The sequence below is a fragment of the Trachemys scripta genome, chromosome 10 (genome assembly GCF_013100865.1).
Source record: "Trachemys scripta elegans isolate TJP31775 chromosome 10, CAS_Tse_1.0, whole genome shotgun sequence".
NCBI classification, from domain to species: domain Eukaryota; kingdom Metazoa; phylum Chordata; order Testudines; family Emydidae; genus Trachemys; species Trachemys scripta.
This window is the reverse complement of record NC_048307.1, coordinates 21,941,666-21,954,853: the sequence shown is the minus strand read 5'-3', so window position 1 is coordinate 21,954,853 and position 13,188 is coordinate 21,941,666. Positions and strand designations below refer to the sequence as shown.

The 13,188-nt window shown below is 38.9% G+C and overlaps 1 long non-coding RNA gene across 1 annotated transcript; it reads right to left on the bottom strand.

Annotated features, from left to right (window-relative positions):
- Positions 1 to 4,183: 4,183 nt before the first annotated feature.
- Positions 4,184 to 12,317, bottom strand: LOC117883801. Its single transcript, XR_004647419.1, has 3 exons — positions 12,219 to 12,317; positions 8,595 to 8,650; positions 4,184 to 4,270 (listed from the first exon to the last, which is right to left on the bottom strand). It is a non-coding gene; the product is annotated as an uncharacterized LOC117883801 (long non-coding RNA).
- Positions 12,318 to 13,188: the final 871 nt, after the last annotated feature.

The window sequence follows — 13,188 nt, the reverse complement described above, 5'->3', positions numbered from 1 at the left end:
TCTGAAGTTGCATTTAACTTCGGTATCATAATATTGTGCAGTACTGCTTTGAGAAACTGCTGATTATTAGCTAAAATAGTTCTGCAACAGCATGCATATTGCTACCACATCATAAAATTGTAACTGACTGAGAATTGAAATGACACCTTGATTGCTGAGCGCTATGATGAACATATTACATTTAATTGATAGTGCAGCATTGCAGGAGGAGGATGAACTAGAAAACACAAAGGTAAAAGTTACTGTCATGTAAATGTTTCCTATGAAAGCCCATTCTATTTGATAATAGCATGAATTTTTAAAAAGGCCATTAGATGTGGTTGGTAACACCAATAATATACATGGAAGAGATAATTATACATTTAATGACCAGTTTGTGAGAAAGTTAATGGCCTGAGAAGTGTTAGTGCCGGCAAGTATTTCAGGGATTAGTGAAGCGCTGTTTGAAAGCATGTTTTAAATGTTCATTCCCTTTAATACTCAATACTATATTTTCAGTTCCTTAATAGGATTTCTTAATTGAAGTAACTGGTATGGGTTGGAAATAGGATCTTTCTCTTTGAGCTTTTTCTAAACTGCCCACCACCACCATAAGACCTAGGTGCTGATGACATTTTATTCTGGTGGCCATTTGGAAATCTGCATGCGCGAAGTTTTGAGATCCAGGACAGGAGCCAGAATGGAGTCTAAGAAACCTGCTGCCACACTGCTTACAATGCATTCTAGCTGGAGGCAAATTCTGCTGCATATTTTAACAGGCAAACCTCTTTTTCACATGTGATACCAGTTTACAAGCCAGTGAAGCAAGTCAGTGCAGCAGCCCTCTCCACAATACCTCTTCCTAAAGAAGGTGACAAATAAAAATAATGGGACCCCACGTGGGTGTCTGCGTTAGCATGTCTGATTCTAATATAACAGGATCAGGGCTAATATCAGTATCGTTATCACAATATTACCTACAGCCTGAACTGAGATCAGGGCCAGCTTGTTCTAGGCACAGTCCAAGCAGACAGTCCCTGCAGGAAGAGTTTGCACTCTAAATACACAACACACACACAGCGTGGAAGAAAGGAAGTAATATTACCCAAGTTTTATGGATAGGGAATGGAGACACAGCATGATTATATGGCATGGCCAAGAAAGTGTCTGAAAGAGCTAGCCATTTAATTCTGATCTCAGTCTTAGTCTGGTGCTTTAACCACAAAACAATACTTTCATGCATTGCTTTATTATTTGTGGCAAATAAATAAAAATGAGCTAAATACAAAATATTATTCCTAATCTATCAGGTTTAAAAAAAATCTTTAATTCCAGGAACTAGATTCTCTTTAAAACTACTTCCCAAATTGGACAAAACTCTGTAGTAACACTATGGCCTGGTCTACATTGGGGGGTGGTGGATCAATCTAAGTTACGCAACTTCAGCTACGTGAATAACGTAGCTGAAGTCGACATACTTAGATCTACTCACCACGGTGAGTCGACTGCTGATGCTCCCCTGTCGACTTCGTCTGCGCCTCTTGCTCCGGTGGAGTACCAGAGTTGATGGAAAAGTGCTCGGGGTCGATTTATCGCGTCTAGACTAGACGTGATAAATCAACCCCTGCTACATCGATCGCTGCCTGCTGATCCAGCAGGTAGTATAGACATACCCTATATTAAGAGAAACTGTTTGGGACCATTAATGTAGAAGCCAACTGTTCTCAGAATACAATGCTTTTCATTTTAATACATTTCCATATCCAGAGTCTCTTTATGAAAACTGGCAAAATGGAGCTTTTTCTCCCTAGGGTGGAACTTCACAAGCTACGTCTAATCTACACAAAATTCCTAATGAACTTTTGTAAACAATTATTAGAAAGTAGCACTTTTCTGAAGCAGCAGCAGTACCAGTCTAGCAGTGCTTAAAATGGTCTGAAAAAAGTGTGTGTGGGTGAGTAGATGGGATTCTATCTTCATGCCCACATCTACCTGTCTTCCTGCCTGAAATTCATTTTGCCCTGATCCCAAATCAATTATGCCCCCCCCCAGCATCACCTCTAGTCCTGGGATTCTTCACCTCGTTCCAGTCTGGGGGGCTGCAGCAGGGCCCCCTCTTCCCCTTCCTAAGTGTTGAAGGGAGAAAGAGTGGAGGGGAGAAAAGCAGAAGAATCATCCCATTGGTCAGAGGAGGAGCAGTCTCCCTGAGTTGTTGGGCTCTTTCTGCTTTCCCATCCCAGAGACCTGCAGCAGGACTGGAATCCCATGGGTGCTACATGACCCAAATGCCAAGCAGGAGCAGGTAAAATGTACTTTGTTGCGGATGGGATTGGGTGGGCAAACAAAATAGACTGTGGTGATTTATGGGAAAACACTTTAAAACTTTTAATACTTCACTTTAAGTGAGGGATAGAAATAAGTGATGTCTTATAACAGGAATTAAAATGTTTTTACATGGTTTATGCAAGTTTTGTTTTATTCTTTTAGTGGTAAAAATTGAATTCCATTTACATATATATAATCTATTAACCAACCGATCAGTTTATATATTAATCGATCTGTCTTGCGGGATTTGTGGGATCTAAGGTTTTTGCGTGAGGGAGCGGAATAAAAATGCAAGAAACAATGTGGAAGCAGGTGGTAATGAGTATTATGGGGCAGGATGGAAGCAGGATTAAAAAAATAGTCCAGGGCAGGGCTCTGCCCCTTCCCTCCTGTGACAATGATGTCAGCTCCTAAAGGGAGCAGGAGAGAGCACTGGCTGCTTCCAAAGCAGCCCTGGTTGGCTGCTCTTCCCCATGAGGCAGGCAGCTGGGGAAAACAGCCAATATGAAGAAATTCCCTCAAGGCAGAATGTGCCCCTCAGTGTCCCAGCTTCCATTTTAGAAATTTTATGTTCCAGGTCTATGGCCCAGCACACTTTAAGTACTACATCCTAGAAGCTTTGGTAATGGGAGAGCCACAGTACAATTCCCAGTAGCCAATAAAAGGAGATGGTTAGGCTCGATCAAGTATGCAGAACTGAGCAGCCATTCCCTTTCAGCGCAAGGGAATCGTTGCAAGGTAAGCCTCTCACACAACAGTTGCAGGGACACTATCTAGGGCAGTGGTCCCCAACCTTTTCCGTGGGGCGGGCGCCTGATGACTAGCCGCCAAGGACCGTGGCCGCCGGACAAGCAGCTGCCAAAATGCCGCCGTGAAGCAGTGTCATCAAGAGGCGTCGCTGCCAAAATGCCGCCGAAATTCGGCGGCATTTCGGCGGTACCGCTTCTTGACGTTGCCGCTTCTCGGCGGCTGCTTTTCCGGCGGCCAGTAGGCGGGCATACATGGATGCCCCGGCGGGCGCCATGGTGCCCATGGGCACCGTGTTGGGGACCCCTGATCTAGGGACACAACCATTATATGGAGATGACTTCAGTTATTGGAGGAACTGGTTTCCTTAATCCTCACAGAGAAAAATGTTAACTCTGACATAAAGACAGTAATAAAAAGGGGCCTATGATATGTTTAAAGAAAACAAAAGCCAGATAAACATAGGGAAAAGGCTTTTTTATAAGCTACGTTGTGATAGTATGTGTAAACCCTTGGGATGAATTTTAGGGTATCAATAATGTGGCTGAAAAGACCAGTTTTCCCACTGTATAAACAACAGTTACAAGTGGGCAATGGAGGCTGGCAGCATGGCTTAATTGGAGGTGGGAAGTGACTTTCAGACTGAATGAGATGATAGGGTGAGGCTAGACCATGAAGGGCCTTGAGAATGAAGACAAGTAGCTTATATTTGATATGATGGAGTCCTGCCGATTAAATTAAGCAATACTTTTTTGGTTTTAAGAAGGCTCTCTGGTCACACTGTTTGTGGCTGGTCACAGACGTTGGAAGGGAAGAACTGCAGATGCCAAACCAATTGGCTTTGCTGAGTCAGAACCGTGGAAGCCCTAAGTACTGGAGTGTGGAAGAATCTCATAATTATACCCCAGTTAAGTATCTATATGGGGAACAAAAATTTGATAATGGGCTCTTCTATCTAGAAGTCAAATGTGTAAGATACAGTGACTGGAAACTGAAGCTGGACAAATTCAGACTGGAAATAAGACATACATTTTCAACAGTGAGGATACTTAACTAGTTACTAAAGGAATAACTTACCAGAGGTTGTGTTTGATTCTCCATCACTGGCAATTTTTATATCAAGATAAAATATATGCTCTCATTCAAACAGGAATTAATTCAGGGAAGTCTGTGATATTCAAGAGGCCAGACAAGATGATCATGTTATCTGTGCCCTTACCTGTGAATATATGAAAAACGTGAGGCCTGACAGCTGAGAAGGTGTGCTCAGAAAGAGGGGAGACAGATCTGACAAGGATCTGGGATAGGACAGGAGACTGGGGCAAGGAACTGTGGAGGGCTGGGGCCGTGGACTGAGATTGAATGAGGAACCCAGGGAGAGGACTGGGACTAGGATTTAGCTGGAGAGAGGGGAATGGAGGGAGGATGATTAGAGGTCAGAGGTAGGGGAAAGATAATTGGATAAGAAGCCAAGAGGGGAAAACTGAGACTGAGATGCAAAGCTGGTGTGGGGACTAGGACTGGGCAGACAAGGAGAATGGGATTGGGCCAATGAGCCTGTGGTGGGAGACAGACAATACTGAGCACACTCCCCTCGTCAGCCTGAAATGGAATCCAAAACTAGACTTTCACCATTCCTCTGCGGTAGGCAAATATTTGTGAAACCTATTGGAAAAGTATGTATCTTATCCCCCTCTAATGCTGGTCCCCTTGGAAAATGACATCCTGCTACTATTGTCAGTTACTCTGTTAACTCAAGTGGCAGACAGAGGTCTGTTGATGAACCATGTGGGTGTCAATCTGATGCCCCATAATGGAATTTCTGGCTTTTGTTTGCTTTTTTTTTTTCTGTGTGCAATTAATTATCTAGGCTTATGTTTAAGGAACATTAAGGTTACAAAATCAAGTACTCAAAAGTTAGTAAATGTCAGAATTAAGGTTGCCTCTGCAATCTTAGCTTTCTTAATTAAAACTGAAAAGATAAACATGCCAAGACCTTGGGTAAACAGTTTTCAAAGTTAATCTGGACCAATTCCAAGACTATGGGAGAGGGAAGGAAGAGAGCCCCAAATGATACCATAGTGTGTGTGGGGGGGGGAGGCAGGAGGAGAATGTGGTTCTTGTTGGAATGTACATGTGTAAAATTAAACATATATATACAGCACACATTTGTGTGATAGATAGATATGGCCCATGATTGTAGAACACTCCATTTCTTTTGTTTTTAATACAGGCAACTTTGTTCTCATTCTCTTTGTAATCCAAAAGCCCTCAAGGAAGTTGGTACTTTACTATCTATATTGCTTGTTTGCTTTCTGTTTATACAGTAAAATATCAATAATTTGAGGTTTCTATCTAGGTTGTACATATGTCTGTGTAAGAGAAATATGACAATGACTGATGGCTATTGAGATATTCTTAAATGTTGCCTTGGTGAGCTAATTATTAAATCTATGCAGGTAAATTAGGTCACATTTGACCCAATCTAGTGATCAAAATCTGCTCTGCTACACTGGTGTAATTTCAGAGTAACTCCAATGAAATATAGAACTTAATTATTGTCTTTAACATTTGAAATTGATCAGGACAAAAAGGTTCAATTGACAAATGGCTTTTCAGATGAGGCTGTGGGTTGTTTTTTTCCTTCAGAGATTCGGCAACTTCAAAGTGGTTGAAGTTCAAACTATAATAACAGAATTGTTACAGACTATAGGCCTCTACAGGAAAATTCATCAGTAATGTAAGGTATGTTTTAAATATCAACAGAAATTTTTCCTTCTGTTTTTCTTTTCTGGCGCATTTTGATTAGAAGAGAGAGTGATTCAAGTATTTCCTGACCAGTAGTGTATTCGTTACACAGGTTTGAAAACTTGGTAGCCAACAATGTATTCTTTTCCCATTTAATTAGATAATCTGTGATTAAGCTCTTGTCCCTCTAGGTCATCAAAGCAGTTTAAAATTGTCTCATCAAGGTGCTATAAATAAACTAGACACTTTTTCAGTTTAGCAGGAAGATTAGGAAATACACAAACGTAGCATCACATGCATAAGAAAATAGTTATCTTGGAAATATCCTGTGAATTGCATCTTGTGCAGATCATATGAACTTATCAGTCATCTTTCAAATATGATACAAAGACCGATTTTGACCTGATGATAGGTAGCTGCCTGTTTTACTGCAAGGGGGGGGATAGCTCAGTGGTTTGAGCATTGGCCTGCTAAACCCAGGGTTGTGAGTTCAATCCTTGCGGGGGGCCACTTAAGGATCTGGGGCAAAATCAGTACTGGTCCTGCTAGTGAAGGCAAGAGGCTCAATGACCTTTCAGGATCACTTCCAGTCCTAGGAGATAGGATATCTCCATATATTATTATAAGTGATTAATATATCAAACAACCCCATTTTATTGCTAGCTGTCTTGTTCCATAATTAATTTTTGAAGATAACCATTTACTGGAGAGATTATTCAGATGTTGATTTTTTTTCTGATTCTTCCAAAAGAGTAACATTCTGTTTTTAAAATATAAAAGAGAATCCTCAAAATGAAGATGAATGTTTAAGTTGCAGTTGTTGCTGGAAAAGTTACCAAAATAGAGCCACAAGTCTGTATCAGGAAGAGGGACTATTACCAAAAACATCATTTGGGCTTTTTATTAACGTACACTTTCTGTTCAAATAAAATATTGCGTACATCCACCAACACTCAATTATTTTGCTTTAGAATCCATAACATTGATCTTTTTCTCTTTCCGTCCCTTAAAACATGCTCCGCTCTGATGGTTTTTCATATGAACCAAAATATTTCCTTATGTGACTGCACAGACTAGTTTTCCTTTGTGTAATGTCCCCCCCCAAAACCCCCTCCCCCAAATGAACAAACAAAAACTCTGGGAAAATAAAATGACTGCAGCGGGATTAATAAATGTAATTTGCAATGGAAAAATCTGCTGTACATAAAAATATCATGTACATAAGCAAAAAAAAATCCATCACTTAACAATAAACTAGGTAGTTATATACCAAACTATTGATCCTTGCTGATGAATATGAATTGGTGAGATATTTAAGTGGGTATTTGAAGGTTAAGCAAGAAAAAAAATATTGAGAGGAAGGGCTAAAAATATAGAAGATAAAGGTGTAGTAGGAGTATGGATGTGTAGGAGAATAGATGCTGTAAATCCTCAGAGGTGAGATTTATGGGCTATTATATATCTTGCACGGGCTCTCGAGTACATTAATTAATCCAGATTATTCCTTATCTTCTCATGATGGAGAATTGGGGAGATCTGATTCTATTAGTTTAAAGAGAGGGGGATTGATCGTCCACTGGGATGAGGGCTTTTTTAAGATCATTTTTAAGTAAGGCTGATTTTCAAAGGCATTGGAAAATCTCAGATACCATGCCAGAGCAGGATAATTTTGTTAAAGGACCATGGTGTCTGTAGTAGATATGCCATAGTGTGGTGACACTGGAACCATTTTGCAGTTGGTTAATTTATTTTAATAGTATCTTGCTGCGGTCTAATGAGATCTAGTTGCAATTTTGTTGAGCAGTGGACAACGGGTGGTGAAGATGTTAATGTGGCATTTTGCCATATCTTAAACAGATTTCCATTCTTTGGAGTATGATTATGTTCTTCATCCCATATTTCTCTGGACATGGGTAAATTAGTATGTAATCTGAGGGCTGGCCCCAAATATAGCAATTGAGTCTTCTAATAGAAAGGAGATGTGATTTTTGATTGAAGATCATTGTGTAGTATTTTGTAAAATGGGAGATGTGAGTCAGAATCAGTTCTGAAACTTGGAGAATATTCATAAGGTGGTGTTTTGTAAACTGCTTCCCAACACTAAGGACGTGATCAATTTCTAAGAGAAAGTGAATTGTATTATTCCAAAATGGGATGTTGGGCAATGAGTAGAGAGGATTTCAGTGTGCTACAAAATATTTCTGAGGGTAGCTCAAGAAGAGTTTAAGATTAGGGATCGTATTAGAGGTAGGTAACAGAATAAGTTATAATAAGATTAAACCAAATAAGGCAGTAATTCCTCATTGGTTGCAAACCATCTTGCCATGTTTGTAAAGCGTTAATAAGGATTTGTATCTGGAAGACTCAGACCTCCATTTACTGATGACGTCTCAATGATCTTGTATGAATGTTTTGACTATTAGTTTCATCTAGGCTGGTAGCTGGAGATACGTTTGTTGCAGAAAATTTTGCTTGTCTTTTCAGTCCTGGTATGCTTAAGCATTACAGTAGGTATGAGTCAATGCGAAATTCTGAAATTGAAATATGACCCATAAATGACATATATAATAGCTTCCTAGGAATTGAGTTGTTTAATTTGAATTTATGGAAGATTTTGTAACTCTTATAAATTAATCTATCCCAGACTTATGTAAAAAGGTATGAATTTGGAATAGATTTTTCTTGGATATTCTTGGATTGGAATCCTGCCTTCGCACATGAGTCTTTACAAGGGATCTCAGATTTTGACTTTAATGTTTCACAAAGAATACATGAACACTCAGAAACATAATTACCTGACTTTCTTGGAAAACATGACTGCCAAGGCGATGGTTTGTGTTACAACTTGAGCCTGGAAAACACATTAAGGACACGGAGAGTGTCAAATATATGTAACATGAGTATGTATCTCATCAGTCACCCTGTGTGAAAGCAATTCCAAAACAGATAATGGATCAAGAAGACAAATTAAAAATAAAAAAAAAAAATGAAAGCAACAGGAATCATGAAAGAATTTCTGCAATTTTCTGAGTAATCATTCAAAAAGGATATAGAACAGTCTTGGGAGTATTGTCTTGCTGTTAAAGAACAGGTCTGGCATTATGACATTTGGATTCCATTCCCAGCTGCTCTACTAATTAGATGAGTGACCTTGGGCAACTCAGTTATTTTTTCCAATATGTGAAAGAGGATAATACTTTTCGACACAGGGTTGTTAGGCCTAATGTCTATAGAATTTTTTGAGATTCTGAGATGGAAGATGCTACAGATGTGCAAAATATTAATTGTTACTGGAATTGGATTAGAAATACCACTTTATTTTATAGGCCAGAGTTAACGGTAGGATGTAAGGCCTTATTGCTATCCACAATCAGATTTTGGGGAGAGGCAGATCAACATAGTTGGGCACAAGAATCCTATTCACAAGATGATAGCTGTGTTTGAGCAGAACACTGGAAGATATATCCCATTCTATGTGTTTTTTTGGTAGGATTGTTTGGATTGGAGATATTGTCTGCCTCTAAAATACTGTTCTGTCCTGACTTTTCTGTGCTGTTTAACCATGCTCATTTCAGTAACCACTACTATATGGAGTGTGGCATCTTCCAAATATGAGCATAAGGGTAATATTTGAGGAGAATGAGGCCATGCAGTACTAATGAGGAGAATAAGGCCAAATGCTGGCATCTCAAGCCAGTGGAAAATGGAGCAGTGTAGAAGATTCCCTGGCCTCTAAATTGGACCAGGATTCAGTTGTGTGGTATTCTAGCCATGGAAATCTCATGGGCCAAGATAGCAGGCAAACAACACTTGTCTAAAGCCTTAAATCACTTATGTCCTCCTTAGCTTTTGTACAATATGCATCTGTTTTGTTTATTTTTCAAACTTTGTTAAAATATGTTAGTATTTCAGACTGATAGTAAATTTAGAATTCAGTCTTTGCCCTAAATGTTAATAATGAGTGTTTTCCAAGATTAATCCAAGAATAAAGGAATTGGGCCTATTAACTTACCTTAGTTTATTATAATAGAAAAATAATCGATAAAAGGTAAGTTTTTACTTCAGTGAGGTTGAAAGAGAAGAGACTATTAGACCACAAGAATAAATAGAAATCTCCCATAGGTTTTCATGTGTTTTCTATTCCTGTTTCTGTTCTGGAAAGTCTGTGAGCCTAGCAGGAATGGAAGTCTTCCCCATGATTTTCGAAAACCTTATCAAGGTCAATCCAGATGAAAAACATAATTTCATCAAATTGCATTGTCAAAGCTCTCGGCAAAAGAACCACAGAATTACAATTGTAAATAAAGAATTGATAGCACACTGTGACATCATCCTCAATTTTTTCTGTGGATTAGTAATCAGTTAGGTTGAATAATGGTAAAAAAATAATCTAAACTATCCCCTGATGCCTCTGGATGGGCAGATGCATTTTAACATGCGATGGCTGCTGCCTTTATAAAATCCCAAGTATCTACCAAGAAGAATTCCCAGAGAATTTGCATTGTTCAGTTAAACATCTTGAATGCTTTTCTTACATTTTATTAGGAAGAAAGTGGGTTATGTTAATAGTCAGTGATTGTGAAAGATTACATCAAAATTATAACTACAAAAGTTTCTTCATTCCGTTTCCTTCAGTCTCACACCTTTCATGTTATGAAAGACTTTTTTCATCACTGGGCTGAATGTGGGAGCAGCAAGTGCAAGTCTCACTGTATAGGCAGCTTCATACATTCTCTTGTAGAATGCCAGATACTTAATGCAGTATGTGCTGTGGAATATGGAACTCTGGAAGACTGAACAGAAGGACATCATTGCCTAGAAAATATGGCTCTTGTTTTTGACAGACTGATTTGTTTGTATCCCACACCGGAATATTATAGTCGAATGCAATATTAAAATACTATACTTTGTTACTGCAGAAATTAATGAAAATCTGCAAGCATTTGGATCTGTGTTTTTGTATACTCTGGTCCTATCTAAGTAACAAGTGTTATGACTTTTTTGTCCCCTGCATTCTAGCTGTATTTTAACATCTTTGCACAAGATTATACATCTGCGTATTTTTATTTTAACAGTTATGAACCACATAGCCCACCTTGAACAAAACAGAAATGTGTACTTCAAGCTTCAAATGTAAAACACAATAATGTAGGATAAAACCTGATATAATTCAAGTGATCTGTCTGTCTAATCTATCTGGTGATCGGTCAGTCGTACTTACATGAGCCAGTACTGTAGTAGCTGAGCACCTCACAATTTTTCATCCTCACAATGCAATCTACTAGGGAAATCCTTTCATTGCTAGGAAGGTATGCAAGTATTCAGGGCTAGAAAATCTTGATCATCATTAATCTCTCCTGACAAATATACAGGTTGTAGGCAATTCTGAATTTCCTTAAATGAAGTATATATTCTGTTGGGACACTGTATCTTTAAACAGAAATTCTCCTCCGTAGAGTTCATGGAATGTTGAGAAGATACTTTCTAAAAGGTAGGTAGTCTGTTTTGAGCAGAGAGACACGTAGAGGATCAGATTATTTTTTCCTGTATTTTTTTAGTCTATACCACTGCCCGTGTAGCCAGGCTACACTGCTGTTTTTGGCATGCTAATTCAATCAAGCCTGGTGTGGGTATATCCATCTGAGCTGAAAATTCTCCAAAGTTTGCAAAGTAGATGTACCTTAAGGGTATGTCTTCATGGCACAATTAACCAAGGGCTTTTACCTAGATTTTAGTCCCTTATCATACACACACACAATCCTCTGGCCTGGTTTTGGAGGTGCTTTAAGGCCAGGCCAGATTCCTCAGCTGGGGAGTGGGTTAGAGCTCAGGCTTTCACTCAGGCTGGAACCCACGCATTTTCCAATGAGGATACAGGCGAAATCACTTGAGTACTAGAAGCCATCCAATGACCTTCCCACAATTCCTTTGCCTCCCCATAGGACAGACAGTTGTCTGACTATTGACTGGGAAAGAATCCTAGAGTGTCTCAGTACAAAGATCCATTAGATGTTCCCCCAGTCACACCTGGGCAAGTGCAGAAACAGTGGAGACACAGGAACATGGATATGGCTTTGCTGTGGGAATGCTCAGACCCAGGCTTGGCTAACCCAGTGCCAATCACTCAGGTTAACTGTGCACTGAAGACATACCCTAAGGCTGATTTAACCCTTAGTTACATTTTAGCAAGTAATACAATAACTGCCAAACCCACAGGAATTTATATAACATTCATAAAAGTAAAACACGTATCTCCCACAATTAAAATGTAATCTTTTCAGAGCAGGGACCACTTCTACCTCTTTAAACAGTACTTGGCACAATGGCACCTTGATCAAGGTTGTGGGTTCTGTGTGTTACCATAAAATAATTAATAATAATTATGCAGATTTCACAATTTGTTATTTTGTGTAATTTACCTGATCATCAATTTCCTTCTTAGCAAAAACATATTCCTTAAGTAAATGGCTCTGGAGTTGTTGTTCCCCTCAAAAAGGAATGGTGAGATCTTTGCAGTCTACCACTGAGGTGGAAAAGCACAACAAAAATATTTACATGTAAAGGTTTTGTCACTGAAATGTAGAAATATGAATTGATATGCCTAATAACCATGTGAATTTTTCACCTAGGATTTATTATCAGTGCTGAGCTCTTTGTCAGCACTCATAATATAATGATTACACCCACCATAAATTGACACTCTTATTGTCTGTGTATGTATATAATTAGTGAGTTATCTTGTAAACCTAAAATTAACCCAGTTAAATTCTGGGTGCTCATCACTGCTCTGACTACTTTTATCAAATGAAAATAAGTCAGTAACCTTTGACTTTTTGAATACATGAGGCTATATTCTTTGGGTTATCTTAAAATAAGTTCAGTGCTTATTAAGAAAGCCCCATGGGAAGGTCTAAGTAAGTAAGCCAACTGCAAACTTTTTCAGTCATGTATAGAGGCAATGAAAGAAAAAAATATTTGAGAAAGGAATCTGCAATAATGGTGGCCAGGGTTATAGCCTACTCTCCTTGATTACCATCAGTGTTAGCAGTCACAGAAGCTGGAGGTATGGTGGCAAAAGGAAATTTCCACTTTCTAACTTTTTTCCTTCTGTCTGAGTATGTTTGAAAATAAAGAACTCTGTCAGTTATAGTCAGAGAGAGAAATCATGATATGTGAAACCAGCTATTGAAAACAAAAAGGCTTTTTTGTCCCTTCTAAAATCCTCTGATTCTGGAAACCATATTTTTCATTTCAAGATGACGAGTCTACTTGACGAAGTTAGTGTTTAAAGGCCTGGAAAGTTAGTCTGTCTGTCACTATGGGTATGCATGAGAGTCATTCATTCAATGTCCCGTTAGTAGAGTTTAGCTGAATCCTTGCCATGGGTTC